Below are 16,675 nucleotides of genomic sequence, written 5' to 3'. Positions count from 1 at the left end.
ACAGAGAATCTAATCTTCGAAAGGCTTGATCGATTTGTAGGCAGTTTGAATTGGAGGTTATTGTTTCCGACAGCCCATGTCTCATCTCTGGAATTCTTCCACTCTGATCATCGGCCTATCTGCCTTCAGTTAACAAATTCTCACTCACAACGGCAAGCTCAACATTTCTCGTCAATAGGCCTATTCCGGTTTGAGAGATTCTGGTTGACAGATGAGGAGTGTGGAGAGGTGGTTGCAAGGGGCTGGGGAGCAACCGATCACACTATTACGTTACCTGAGCGGATCTACTCATGTAAACAGATGCTTCAAACATGGGCCAGAAAAAAGTTTCATAGCGTCCCAAAGAAACTAAAGGAGCAGAGAGCACGTCTAAATAACTTACGCACAAGCCATAATTGGGTCTCATCTGTAAATCAGATCCAGGAACTTGAGAAAGACATCGAAAAATTAGCCACAAAAAAGGAATTGTATTGGCGACAACGGAGTAGAATATCTTGGTTAAAAGATGGTGATCGTAATTCCAAATATTTCCATGCTACAGCATCTCAACGCCGAGCTCGGAACTCCATTACAGGTCTAATTTCATCTCATGGAGATTGGTGCACTGACAGTGATGGAATGGCAAATATTGTGTTGGATTATTTTGGGTCTTTGTTCACATCTGATTACCCTACTGAGAGTCATATGCAGCCATTATTAAACGTATTATCGCCAAGAGTTGATGATCATATTAATTCTTTTCTCTGTGCCCCATTCACACCAGATGAGATCAAACGTGCACTTTTTGATATGCATCCAGACAAAGCTCCTGGCCTCGATGGGATGCCTCCCCTTTTCTATCAGAAATTTTGGCATATTGTGGGACAGGATGTGACTGAGGCCGTACTGAATATTCTGAATGACAACTCCACCTTTGAATCTCGGAACGAAACATTGATCACGATGATCCCTAAAACGACAAATCCGATGCTTATGAAAGAATTCAGGCCGATTAGCCTCTGCAATGTTTGCTACAAGATTATATCACGGGCCATAACCAATCGGCTAAGACCGGTGATTTCAAAAATTATTGACAAGTTCCAGAGTGCGTTTATCCCTGGTCGACAGATCACAGATAACATAATAGTGGGATTCGAAACTATTCACTGGCTGAGTACCAGGAAATCCGGAAAAACAGGTTGGGCGGCGTTAAAGCTAGACATGAGTAAAGCTTATGACCGCGTGGAGTGGGATTTCCTACAGAAGCTAATGCAGCGTTTGGGTTTTGCAAATGAGTGGATCGATAAAATCTTGAGATGTGTGAGATCGGTCAAATATTACTTTCGGATCAACCAAGAAGTGGCAGGACCTATAACCCCTACCAGGGGATTGCGACAAGGGGACCCGTTATCGCCATATCTATTTGTATTGTGCGCCTATGGGCTATCTGCCCTCTTTAACGCATATGAGGCGAGGGGTTGGATCCGAGGGGTGAGAATTGCTTCTACTAGTCCCTCGATATCTCACCTATTTTTCGCAGATGACAGTTTGGTGTTCTTCAGGGCTTCGATGGAGGAAGGGGCTAGAGTGAAAGAATGTCTATCTCTCTACGAGAGAGCCTCGGGTCAATTGATAAATTACGAAAAATCGGCACTCTCTTTTAGCCCAAATACAAACTCTCTTCTTGTTGATTCGATCAAAAGGCTTTTAACTATCCCAGTGGTTCAAAGACATGATATCTACCTCGGTCTACCCACGATTTCACTGAAAAGCAAGAGACTCCAATTCAGATATCTGGTGGAAAGAGTAGCTAAACGAACTCAAGGATGGGGACAAAAATGCTTCTCGGTCGGGGGAAAAGAGGTCCTCATCAAATCTATACTCCAATCTATTCCCACTTATGCTATGTCTTGTTTTAGAATTCCTAAATCAATTTGTGAAGAGATTGAGAAAGAATGTGCAAACTTTTGGTGGGGCGTGGAGAATGGAAAGAGGAAAATGCACTGGCGGTCATGGGATTTCCTCTGCAAACCTAAAGCGAGGGGAGGACTAGGATTCCGGAAAATGGAAGAATTCAACCGAGCACTCTTGGCAAATCAATTCTGGCGTTTACTACGGAATCCATTATCGCTAGCAGCCCAAGTCCTTAAAGGCCGTTATTTCAGACATGGAGATATTATGGGTGCGGGAATAGGTAATAATCCATCATTTATTTGGCGATCTCTTATTTGGAGTAGGGGAATTCTTGAGAAAGGATTGATTTGGCGAGTTGGGAATGGACAATCAATTAAAATTTTCGAGGACAGTTGGGTACCGAGTTTGACATCAAAAATAGATACTACAAATGGGGCATGGCAAAGAGATGCGAAAGTAGACTCATTGATTGAAAATGGAGCTTGGAATACCGCCCTAATCAGAAACCACTACAACCCTTTTATTGCAGAAGAAATAATAAAGATTCCCCTTCCGGCCCAAGAATTGAGCGATACAAGATTTTGGAGGTTTGATCCTAAAGGCCACTACTCAGTGCGTGATGGTGTTCGATTACAAAGAGGACTTTTCTTACCACCGGACAACCAGTCTGAACATTCAATGCAAAAATGGTGGTCCTTTATTTGGAGTCTCTCCCTCCCGCCCAAGGTACGTATTTTTTGGTGGCGAGTATCACATGACATCATACCTACAAAACAGAATCTATTGTACCATCATGTGCCGGTTAGTGGGAATTGCTCATTTTGTCGTTTAAAGTCTGACTCTACTTGCCATTCATTATTCTTCTGTGAGTTTGTCAAAAGAATTTGGAAGGAAACAGAATATTACCAAGTGATGAAAGTAGTCAAGGAGGCTTGTACGATGGATTTCTGTTGGTGGATGAGTGAGCAACTTTCACGGGGTGAGTTCGAAAAATTTGCTATACAAGCTTGGGCCATTTGGAAAGAAAAGCTAGATATCATGCATGGTAATGATAAGCTATTGCACGAAGTGAACATCACTTGGAGTCGTGCCTTTCTTTCAGAATTTCAAGATGCTATACTTGCTGATAAAACGATTCCTAAGAGGCAACCTTCGGCCAAGAGGTGGAAGAAACCAGAAAATAACTCTCTAAAGCTGAATGTTGATGCATGTGTCAATGAGAACTTGAATCGGTACAGTGTCGGTGGTGTACTCCGAGACAATCAAGGTCGACTACTTTTGGCCTTTGGTAAACAAATTTCAAAACCTGCTTCAGTACTTATTGGAGAACTAGAGGCCATCAAGGAAGGTATCAAAATACTATACGACAAACAGTTTTATGATGTTCAAGTAACAACAGATTCCTTATTGGCAGTGCAAGCAGTCACGAACTTTAAGGAAGACATTGGTTATGCGGGTCTCCGGATTTCAGAAGTCATCGACCTAATAAAAAAACCCGTAGTTGTGGACTTCATTCATGAGAATAGATTGGCTAATAAAGTAGCTCATACCATTGCTCTTTTTTCTTCTTCCTACCATTCCTCTTTTGTGTGGATGAATGGTGAGTTTCCCTCGTGGTTAGTAAATCTTGTAACAATTGATCTATCGCAATAAAATTACAAGGTTTGCTGTCAAAAAAAAAAAAAAAAACAAATATAATACATATAATAAAATGATTTAAAAATAAATTTAATATTTTGTATTAAATTCTATAGCCTTTTGAATGGGGTTTTTCATTAGTTTATTGTCCTTTCAAATATATTTTTTATTATTATCAAACAACCGTAATTTTTTAAAATTTCAACAAAATAATGTAGGCAACATAAAAGAAATTTTTTTAAAAAAGAATTTATCCAAAGCTTCCCAGCCTAGTACTTAAGATTGTTACCCGATGACGGAGACGGGGCAACAATTTTTAGTTTTTTTACAAAATCAAATGCTCTGTGCGTAGGAGGATAATGATTTAAAATATTCCTATAGATTTCCAATAGTCTCGATTATGTCCATTTTTCGGTGAGCTAAAATTATGTATTTCAGATTGGCAAAAACTTGTGTGAAACGGTCTCACGGGTCGTATTTTGTGAGACAGATATTTATTTGGGTCATCCATGAAAAAATATTATTTTTTATGCTAAGAGTATTGTTTTTTATTGTGAATATCGGTAGAGTTGGCCCGTCTCACAGATTAAGATCTGTGAGACGGTCTCACATGAGACCACTCTTTCATATTATGCCCCAATGTAAAATATTTTTCAATTATTTCCAAAATAATCATGTTTTTATAAAAAAACAATATTGACCAATAAAATGAGATCGGCACTTAAGTTGAATAGTTCAGACATACTTTATTATTATTATTATTATTATTATTGTGTAACTTTAGTGTATGAGGATGAGATATTTCTAAAAATTTATAGATTCGAACATATATTTGAGATTTATTATTTTCAAATTTTATTCAAATATTTTGGAATATTTGAAATAAGGAAATCTAACCAATGTTATAAATCAAGAGCAAATAGGAAGGGATCAGATTACCGAGGTAAAATTATGATTCAAAGTAACAGATTTCTATAAACAGTTATGAATTTCTCTAAACTTGTGAGAGATCTTATAAATCCAAACAAAGATATAAAATTATGAAAATCAACATATATCACGTAAAATGGAAAACTTCCTTTAAAAACAATAAAAAAAATTATTAAAACGTGAAAGGATATTCAAACAAAAATTCAAAACATATAACAACACAGTTCTAGTAAAAAGATCTCAGAAGGAAGATTACTACTATTTTTTGGTACTAAACTCTTGTTACATCAAAGAGTGAAAAGCAAAATAGTGCAAAAACATTTGATCGACGACAAGAAAATGATCAATCATATCGAAATTATCTCAAAAAATAATCTGATGATTACCGTAGAAAGGTTTGATCTCAATGATCTATAAGACTTTGAAGAGTCTTTTGCAAACTCAAGGTCGTATATCTGATATGAACACAACTGGAGAAAGTGAAAAATCATTAGTTAACAATATACCTTCTCAAGAACCATCAAATGAAAGTATGAGATCCTGTGATACAACCATGGGAAGAACCTAAATAGATTTTCATATTGGTATAAAATCAAACTTAGCAAAAAACGATCAAGGAGATTTCAAATTATCTTGCACCAAACACCCTACAGAAAAACTGTTTTAGAACCAATAAATCCTTAAGAGATTATACTTAACCTTGATGTACTGGATTTCAAAAAAATGAAGATCTCATAGATGATTAGACATTGGCTATAAGAATTGCATCAGGAATACTGTAGTGACCCGTTCCAGAATCACCTACTAATGAAGAACTAAGCATGCAATTAACTTAATTGATAATAATCAGAGATAACAGCGGAAATATGGCTAACGACAATAGTTATACAACCCAATCGAAAACAGAACAACTCAAAATATATTCGGTACAACCATATCGAATAGAATAGTACTGAAAACTAAACCAACCAGCTACTCACTGTCCTCCTCCTGCTCTTCCCGAGCCATCCAACCTGAGGCCTGCCCCGTGGGAATGGGGTGTCCAAGATAAACAAAACCGAGGACGTGAGCGATAAGAACGCCCAGTACAAAAGCATGAGTATACAAGCCTATATGAAATGCACATGCTATGATATGATACCAGGGTAGTCAAGAAACAGGAGTAACAAAGAATCTCAAAATGCTCAGTCTAGAGGCGCCAAGTGGATAGTGCCGCGCGGTACTCCTCTGGGTCACTGCATCCACTACAAGAACAGACGTGGACCTAAAATGTCCCGGATCACCGAAGCCCTCGGACCCGTCGGCCACTGTGTACTCTCGGTGTCCATGCGTCCACAAGACAAGACAGGGCTGAGCGGCCCCACAAGATATAGCTTATCTCGAAAGAGATACAGCTCAACAGTAAAGGCTATCTCGAAGGAGATACGGCTCAACATGAAATGCAACATGCATCATAAAACGTGACATAATAGCATGCATCATATGACATATATCAATGCACCACATAATCATGCAACACATATAAGGATGTATACTCGACCAGGATATCTCGGATAGTACTTTCGTGCCTCTATCACAGCAAGCCTAGCCTTACGCAACACCGCTAATCAGGTCTAGAACAAGCCTACGCATCAAAAGCATACCCAATGAACAATACTACCATGCTCGACTAGCAAAACCAGTACTACCAAAGGTTTAGGGTTTACCTTCGTCCGTCGACAGCCCTTTGATGTCGATTGCCTCGTAACTCAGGCGTCGCTACGCTACCAATCCTGGCAGCTCTTGGCTATCGCTCGACCGACAACTAACCCTAGAAACCTTCCAAACTTCTCAAATATGAGACACAACTCAAGAATTTGCAATGCAAAATGAGGAAATCCGAGCACTATTTATAGGCTATGTTCGGATCCACCGAACCCACTTCGGAACGTCCGAACTCCTACGTGTCCATCGGCTCTTGACACCTCATGATCGGATCCACCGAACCTACACTTCGGATCATCCGAACTTGCATGCAAACTGACGTGTCGATCAACTCTTGACACCTCATGATCGGATCCACCGAACCCACTTCGGATCGTCCGAACTCTTCGGTGCTACCGAACCATCTTCGGTCCGTCCGATCATGACCACGGTCAAAATTACACATTAAACCTTCTTAATCACCATTAATCCATTAATTACCCAATTTGGAATTCGGGCTACTACAAATACTTAATCTCAACAAAGAGTGATTCATTAAACTTTTAGAACCGAGTCTTATGACATAAATGAAAGAGTCGGTCTTAACCAGGGAATCTCTTAGCAATATAGTCGAAAGAATGAGTAAGCTATTAAAAGAACAATTGGTAGGGGTATATTATTTTAACATTCAAGATACAAAGAAGATAAAAAAATACCCAAGATTTGTATAGTTTTAAGAAATCTTGGCCTAAGAAACATAAACAACATATAATCTATAAGGTTTCCAAAAAGAAAATGGCAATCCCCATGAAACTAATGGGAAATCAAATGAAAATGTAATTAATTTCTTTTGAAAAAATAAACTAAAAATTACAAAAGCTCAAGCCAAAAGTTGCACGAATTATGTCATAGATTCATATTGGAGCAGTCTAGACATTTATACAAGAATTTCCTACAACATGGCAGCCAGATCGAGATTTCAGTCTAGCTTTGATAGGTAATATTCAAAATTCGATAATGGATTGAGTTTCCTTTAATAAATAAAAAAAATATCCAGATCCAAGACAAATCTATTCTACAAAAAAATCAAAGTCTTAGACTAGAATCAAATAGACTATATTTCCAATGAGATGTGATCACAAGTCACATGTGGGAAAAAACACATGTCCAGGAAATTCAACCGATAAAAAAAAGTTTTTCGACAATAGAAAAACTTAAATGTCCGGAATGATGGATGAAACTAAAAATAATATTTGATATTACAATACAAATAAATCAATTTTCTTGTAATACCATATACTGTTTGTAACAACCAATGATAGGAACTTACCAATGAAATATAAACATCGGAGAATTGAAGGTTCAGATACAAGAAATTTCGGGAAAAGAACCTGATCAATTGGTTCGATTAGAATTTCTCGAGGACATAAACCTTGGAAACGAATCGAAAATGGAATGAAATTCATGGTAAAAGATCGAATGTGGAGAATTCAATGACCACTAGTTCATTTTTTTATATATAAGCTATAAAAGGCAGATACTTTTATGCTTATGTTGAATCAAGAACTGGAATCTGCATAGCAAAACGAGGAATTTGTCCAAAAGAATTCGAGAAAGAATTACCAAAAATAGATAAACGAGATTTCTCAAAGATAATCTTAATCTTATGTAAAGATATTAAGAAAACAAAAATCTTAATCGAAGGAACATGAAAAACACCTTGATACAAATAAAAACACCACCAATTTATTTTCATGATATATAAGCTGAATTTTAATATGAAATAACTCCTACAAATTTTTACATCTTATACACAAAAAAACGAGGTTAGACGATTAGTGTTCACGACATCATATGATCACAAGATACTCATCCAAAGACCAAAAAATGCATTTTACAGAAAATTATCAATTCAATTTTGCAGCAAGCGTTGTGATGAAGGAAAAATTCTGCACCCATAAATGTAAGATTCTAGATAGTTTGGGGAAACAATATTTCAATTAAGAGCAGATAAAAACCATAAAACCGTAGAAATAGAATTTCTTAAGATAGTTTTACACATTAAAGATGTTGAGTTTGAATCACAATTATCTCTAGAAGATTTCAAGAAAATTATCAGCATAACTACAATGAGGATCCATTGGTATGATGAGAAATGAACTAACTCCAAAATAACCTTAAAATTAAGGAAGCAGGAATATGATTTCATCATATGTAATCATATCTCAATGAACATAGTTAATGAAAATAATATACATATCAAAGAACATTTGAATATTGGTTAAATCAAAACAGGAATATCACCATACATCATTCCAGGTCTTTTGGTATGGAATCATGGTAAAATCAAAAGGAACAAATCTAGGTTAATAATTAATTATAAAGAAATTAATAAAATATTGAGTTCGATGGGTATTTTATATTAAGTAGAGATCATTTAATTAGTTGTATAAACAGTACAAAAATATTCTCTAAATATGATTGTAAGTCTGGTTTTTATCAGATTCATATAAACGAAGAAAACAAGAAATTCAATGTTTTCTGCACACTAAAAAGTCATTATATTTGGAAAGTATTACTGTAGTGACCCGATCTAGAATCACCTACTAATCAGAACTTAAGCATGCAAAATTAACATTTAAAACTGAATCAGGTAGACAGCGGAAAAACAGTAATACAACCCAATCGAATCCGTAAGTACAAAATACTTAAACAACCAGATCGAACTAAAATCCAAGAATAAATACCAACAACTATAGGTCAACCTCTGCCAGCTCTCTGTCCACTCCCTCCTGGACCGTCCAACCTGAGACCTGCCCCATCGAATAGGGTGTCCAAAACAGAGATAAACCGAGGACGTGAGCATAAAACGCTCAGCACCGAAAGCATGAGTATACAAGACTATGACATGCATGTATGCAAAATGTACTGGATACCAGGATCTGGGTATATCGAAATACTGCTCAGGTAAATGACGTCAAGGTATGTAGCACTCTGCGTCGTCGCACCAGGAGGTGGCTCCCATACCAAAATAAACCTGTGGATATACCGGTGACCTGACCACCGTCGGCCAACGGGGTCCAACCATCCACAACAAACGAGGGCTGAGCACCCTCTCAACAGGCTATCTCAAAAATAGTCAGGCTCAACATGATTATGCAAATGCCGCATAATAAACCATGCATCATATGACAGATAATAATGCAACATATAAACATGCAACACATAGTAAAGCATACTCAATCCTGCTATCTCGGATAGTACTTTCGTACCTCAAATCAGTAGATCCTAGCAATCAGTCCTAGAATCAAGTCTGCGTCCGTAGTCAGCCCACTGATGCCGCTAGCTCCCAACTAGAGCACAGCTCCGCTACAAAACCAGTAGCTCCCCGCTAGTGCCTAAACCTCGGGAAAAGACTAGAAACCCATCAGAAACGACTAAAACGCTCTGGAACACTCGGAATTGGCGAGTAAAAAGTGAAGCCTCGCGCCTCTATTTATAGACAACGATCGGACGATCCGATCCACTTCGGACGATCCGATCCACTGTACACTTCGGACCTTCCGAACCCTTATCGGACGATCCGAACCCTGCATATTTTCCACGTGTCCAGACACCTGTCTTCGGACGATCCGAACCCTGATCGGACGATCCGAACTCTGCATATCTTCCACGTGTCCAGCCACCTGTCTTCGGACGATCCGAACTCTGTTCGGTCCTTCCGATCCCACCGAAATATAATTAATCCAATAATTAACTCAAATTAGGCATCGGGATACTACATTCTCCCCCCTAAAAAGGATTTCGTCCGCGAAATCGAGTCTGAAGAATGACAATTCTGAACAACAATACATTCAACTTAAGAATGAATTACAACTGAAAGTACAACTGAAATTACAATCATTACTGAAAATACTACAACTAGAACAACTCTGGATGCTCTGACCGCATGCGACTCTCTAGTTCCCAAGTAGCTTCTTCAGTACCTCGGCGCTGCCACTGTACTAAGACAAAAGGAATAGTCTTATTCCGCAGTACCTTATCCTTCCGGTCTAAGATCGAAACCGGTCTTTCCACAAAAGACAAATCCGGATTCAGCTGAACTTCTGTCGGATGCAAAACATGAGACTCATCCGCTACGTATCGTCTCAACAAGGACACATGAAACACATTGTGAACACTAGACAGATACGGTGGCAAAGCTAATCTGTAGGCCAAATCTCCCACACATTCTAAGATCTCAAAAGGACCAATGAATCTCGGAGATAGCTTACCCTTGAGTCCAAATCTCAGAATCCTCCGAAAAGGTGATACCTTGAGAAACACTTTCTCGCCTGCATCAAAATGAAGAGGTCTGCGCTTGGAGTTCGCATAACTCGCTTGTCGATCCTGAGCAGTTTTAATCCGCTGTTTGATCACAAGAACTTTGTCCATGGCCTGCTGAATCAATTCTGGACCCTCGACCTGTCGTTCTCCGACTTCTTCCCAGAACAGAGGAGTACGACAACGTCGACCATACAATGCTTCAAACGGAGACATACCAATACTCCTATGAAAACTGTTGTTGTATGCAAACTCTATCAGCGGCAGATGATCCTGCCAAGCTGGCCCGAAATCCATCACACAAGATCTCAACATATCCTCAAGAGTACGAATAGTCCTCTCTGACTGACCGTCAGTCTCTGGGTGATATGCAGTACTCAAACTCAAGGTAGTGCCCAAAGCTTGCTGAAAGCTGCCCCAAAATCTAGATGTAAATCGAGGATCTCTGTCACTAACGATACTCACGGGCACACCATGAAACCGTACAATCTCCTGAATGTACAACCGTGCCATCCGATCGAAAGTGAAATCTCTGTTATACGGAAGAAAATGGGCAGACTTAGTAAGTCGATCCACTACCACCCAGATAGCATCTCTATTCCCCACAGACATAGGCAAGTGAGTCACGAAGTCTATCGTGATATGCTCCCACTTCCACTCCGGAATAGGAAGATTCTGCAACAAACCTCCAGGTCGTCGATACTCAGCCTTCACCTGCTGACAGACAAGGCACTTGGAGACATACTGATAAACATTACGTTTCATACCTTTCCACCAAAATCGAGTCCTCAAATCCTTATACATCTTGTTGCTCCCTGGATGAACACTCAACTTGCTACGATGAGCCTGGGACAAAATCTCCTCCCTCAAAGTGTCATCTTCCGGTACAACAACACGACCAGATAAGCACAAAAGACCCTCGGACTGATAGTGGAAACCAGAAGTATTATCTCCATCAGCCAACCGAGCTAATTTCTGAATCTTAGAATCAGACATCTGAGCATCTCTAATCCGAGAATACAAAACTGGCTCAGACAAAATAGTAGCTATACGGATACTCTCCGTTCCCTTCCGATGCTTACAATTGAATCCCATCGAACAGAAATCCTGAATAATCCCAGATACAGCACAAGTCTGAAGAGCAGATAATCTCACCTTGCGACTAAGAGCATCGGCCGTGAGATTCGCAGATCCTGGATGATACTTGATCTCACAATCGTAATCCTTGAGTAGATCCATCCAACGACGCTGACATATGTTCAACTCAGCCTGAGTGAACAGATACTTCAAACTCTTATGATCAGTGAAGATCTCAAATCGCTCACCATACAGATAATGGCGCTAGATTTTCAAAGCAAAAACGATCGCTGCTAATTCCAGATCATGAACATGATAGTTTTCCTCAGGAGGCTTTAACTGTCTCGACGCATAAGCAATCACATGCTCATTCTGCATCAGAACACACCCTAGTCCCTGTAAAGAGGCATCGGTGTAAACACTGAAACCACCAGATCCAGACGGTAAAGCCAAAACAAGCGCAGATGTCAAACGTCTGCGAAGTTCCAAGAAACTCTCTTCGCACTCTGATGTCCATTCAAATGAAACATCTTTCCGAGTGAGCTGAGTGAGTGGCTTAGCAATCTGAGAGAAGTTGACAATGAAACGGCGATAATACCCAGCCAATCCCAGAAAACTGCGGATCTCGGCTACTGTCGTCGGACGCGACCAGTTCAATACCGCTTCCACCTTGCTCGGGTCAACTGAAACTCCCTTGCTAGAAATGACATGACCAAGGAATACAACCCTGTCAATCCAAAACTCACATTTACTCAACTTCGCATAAAGCTGATTCTCGCGAAGTGTCTGTAAAATAATCCTTAAGTGTTGTGCGTGTTCTTGCTGATCATGCGAATAGATTAAGATATCATCTATAAACACCACAACAAACTTATCCAAGAATTCCCGAAAAACCCGATTCATCAGATCCATAAAAACTGCTGGTGCATTCGTCACACCAAAAGGCATAACCAGAAACTCATAATGCCCATACCGGGTCCTGAATGCAGTCTTCGATATATCTCCCTGATGAACTCGAAGCTGATGATAACCAGACCTTAAATCAATCTTGGAATACACAGAGGTACCTTGCAGTTGATCAAATAAATCATCAATCCGTGGCAACGGATACTTATTCTTTATCGTAGCACGATTCAACTGCCGATAATCTATGCAGAGCCGCATAGAACCATCCTTCTTTTTGACAAAAAGAACTGGTGCTCCCCACGGGGACACACTGGGTCGAATATACCCCTTGTCAAGAAGATCCTGCAACTGCTGTTTCAATTCTTGCATCTCCGATGGAGCTAAACGATAAGGAGCTCTAGAGATTGGTGTCGTGCCTGGCACTAAATCAATGCCGAAATCCACTTCCCGAACGGGAGGAAAACCAGGAATCTCCTCGGGAAAAACATCCGGAAAATCGCAAACCACTGGAATGTCACTGATACCGACACTATCTGCGGACGAATCAATAGCATAGATAAGGTAGCCTTCCCCGCCCGACTCTAAAGCACGACAGGCTTTCAGAGCAGAAACCACAGGCATCGGGGGTCGCGCTCCCTCTCCATAGAAAAACCAACTGTCGCCCTCAACTGGACGAAACTGCACAAACTTCTGATAACAGTCCACAGTAGCTCTAAACACAGTCAGCACATCTATTCCCAGAATGCAATCAAAATCCTCCATCGCAAGAATCATCAAATTAGCAGTTAAAACATTACCCTCAAATTCTAGAGGACAACCTAAAACTAGACGTCTAGCTAGCACCGAATGACCCATCGGTGTGGAAACAGATACCACAACGTCCAAAGAAGTGAAAGGTAATGCATGACGCTTAGCAAATCTCGCAGATATGAATGAATGAGATGCACCAGTGTCAATGAGAACGTAAGCAGGTAATCCACATAATAAAAATAAACCTGCGATAACTCTCTCGTTCTCCTCAGCAGCCTGATCCTGGTTAAGAGCAAAGACCTGCCCTTGAGTACGCGGTCGGAGGTTAGAACCCTGAGTAGACTGTCCCTGCTGTGGCCTCTGATGAACTGAAGCCTGAGAACCAGATCCTGATCCTCCGCCCGTCTGTGGACAATCTCTCTTCATGTGGCCCATCTCACCGCACTTGTAACAAGCACCCGCAACCTTGCGACAACGCTCCGTCGGATGATCCTTCCCGCAGTGCTGACACGGGTCCCTCTTCTTCCCAAAATGGTGAACTCCTCCAGATCCAGAGGAAGAAGAAGTAGATCCAGCCTTCTTAAATGCTTGGGCGCGGGGACCCAAAGAACTAGTAGGACGAGCAGACTGCATGGCTCGACCTCTCAACAAACTGCCCTCAGCCTGGCGACAACGATTTACAAGGCCCTCATACGATGTCGGATCATCGCAGACAACAACCCGATCATAAATCTCCTGATTGAGGCCCTGAAGAAAATGGTTATACTTGGCCATAGCATTGTCACTGACATGCGGAACATACGGAAGCAACTCAAAGAACTTCTGCTGATACTCATCAACAGACAAACTTCCCTGCTTCAGATTGATCAACTCAATCGCCTTGGTCTGCAGAAGAGCTGGCGGAAAGTAAAGCAGCATGAAAGCGGCTCGGAAATCGGCCCAAAGAACTCGACCCTGTCGCTGAACTATCGGTGCAGAGGTAGACCTCCACCACTTGCGCGCACCACCCTCCAGCAAGAAATCAAGGGTATCAATCTGCTGCTCCGCCGAGCACTGAAAAGTCTTGAAGCAGCTCTCCATCCTCTCAAGCCAGTTCTCCGCAACATCCGGGGTCTCACCGCCTGAAAGAGGTTTCGGCCCCATCTGCAAGAACCGATGCATACTAAAACTCCGAGGCTCATCACGACGGTGTTGACGACGTTCTCGATGCTCTCGACGACGCTCCCGATCGTCGCGGTCTCCCCAGCGTCCAACGCTGCCATGACTACTAGCATCGTCGTCAAAACCAGACATCTCTTAGCTACAAAAGTTACCAGAGATTAAACCCAAAAGAACAGTTCTAAATCACAAAATCTTAATGCATGCTCTGATACCATAAATGTAGTGACCCGATCTAGAATCACCTACTAATCAGAACTTAAGCATGCAAAATTAACATTTAAAACTGAATCAGGTAGACAGCGGAAAAACAGTAATACAACCCAATCGAATCCGTAAGTACAAAATACTTAAACAACCAGATCGAACTAAAATCCAAGAATAAATACCAACAACTATAGGTCAACCTCTGCCAGCTCTCTGTCCACTCCCTCCTGGACCGTCCAACCTGAGACCTGCCCCATCGAATAGGGTGTCCAAAACAGAGATAAACCGAGGACGTGAGCATAAAACACTCAGCACCGAAAGCATGAGTATACAAGACTATGACATGCATGTATGCAAAATGTACTGGATACCAGGATCTGGGTATATCGAAATACTGCTCAGGTAAATGACGTCAAGGTATGTAGCACTCTGCGCCGTCGCACCAGGAGGTGGCTCCCATACCAAAATAAACCTGTGGATATACCGGTGACCTGACCACCGTCGGCCAACGGGGTCCAACCATCCACAACAAACGAGGGCTGAGCACCCTCTCAACAGGCTATCTCAAAAATAGTCAGGCTCAACATGATTATGCAAATGCCGCATAATAAACCATGCATCATATGACAGATAATAATGCAACATATAAACATGCAACACATAGTAAAGCATACTCAATCCTGCTATCTCGGATAGTACTTTCGTACCTCAAATCAGTAGATCCTAGCAATCAGTCCTAGAATCAAGTCTGCGTCCGTAGTCAGCCTACTGATGCCGCTAGCTCCCAACTAGAGCACAGCTCCGCTACAAAACCAGTAGCTCCCCGCTAGTGCCTAAACCTCGGGAAAAGACTAGAAACCCATCAGAAACGACTAAAACGCTCTGGAACACTCGGAATTGGCGAGTAAAAAGTGAAGCCTCGCGCCTCTATTTATAGACAACGATCGGACGATCCGATCCACTTCGGACGATCCGATCCACTGTACACTTCGGACCTTCCGAACCCTTATCGGACGATCCGAACCCTGCATGTCTTCCACGTGTCCAGACACCTGTCTTCGGACGATCCGAACCCTGATCGGACGATCCGAACTCTGCATGTCTTCCACGTGTCCAGCCACCTGTCTTCGGACGATTCGAACCCTCTTCGGACGATCCGAACCCGCTTCGGACGATCCGAACTCTGTTCGGTCCTTCCGATCCCACCGAAATATAATTAATCCAATAATTAACTCAAATTAGGCATCGGGATACTACAATTACAAATGAGATTGCCTAATGCACCCAAATATTTCAAAGAAATATGGATGATTTATTTAAAGATTATTTAAATTTATGTTTCTTTATATTGATGTTGTTTTAACAACATCTAAAAATATGCATGAACATATTAAATATTTAGAGATTTGCTCTAAAGTATGTAAAGAGAAAGGACTTTTTTTTTAATCTGAAAAAAAGCATTCATCGCAATCAAGAATATTGGATTATTTGTAGTAGAAATCGATTAGTAAAACATAATACTACAAGAATATATTGTGAAAAAATGCATAAGTTTTCAGATAAATTCAAAGGCAAGAAACCAAAACTAAGTTTTTTAGGAGTTTTTAATTTTATTGTAATGTTCATCAAGAACTAACAAAGCATATGTGGGGACCCGGACGCTGATCTTTTTCTTAATCTTCTTTGGATTAATTTATCAGTTCTGATAAACAGGGTCTAAAAATTTTTCTTTTTAAAATGCATCTGCGGAAGGTAATGGAATCTAAATAATATACATATCTGTATAAAATACATTTCAGTATAAAAGTACAATACTGTACAACAGTCTTTCAACTAATCTAGGGTTCAGTTACTAAGTTCAAGTACTAAACCAAGTCTACAGTAAGTCCGGAATCACCACGCTAACTCGTCTTCTCTCATCATCTTCTTGACCCTGATCCAGCCCCACCTGTTGTCATGCACACATACAAAACAAGACAACAGCCGGATAACTCTGGTGAGAATAAATCCCAGTATAAACATAGGTAAACATGCATATACACAAAGTAAATCATGAATTATCATAATAAACTAAAAGCAATAGGTTTCATAATCTATTAAATCAAATCAA

This window comes from Primulina eburnea, chromosome 8, assembly GCF_022965805.1.
Source record: "Primulina eburnea isolate SZY01 chromosome 8, ASM2296580v1, whole genome shotgun sequence".
In the NCBI taxonomy this organism is placed as follows: Eukaryota; Viridiplantae; Streptophyta; class Magnoliopsida; order Lamiales; family Gesneriaceae; genus Primulina; species Primulina eburnea.
Note: the sequence above shows the minus strand (reverse complement) of the source record.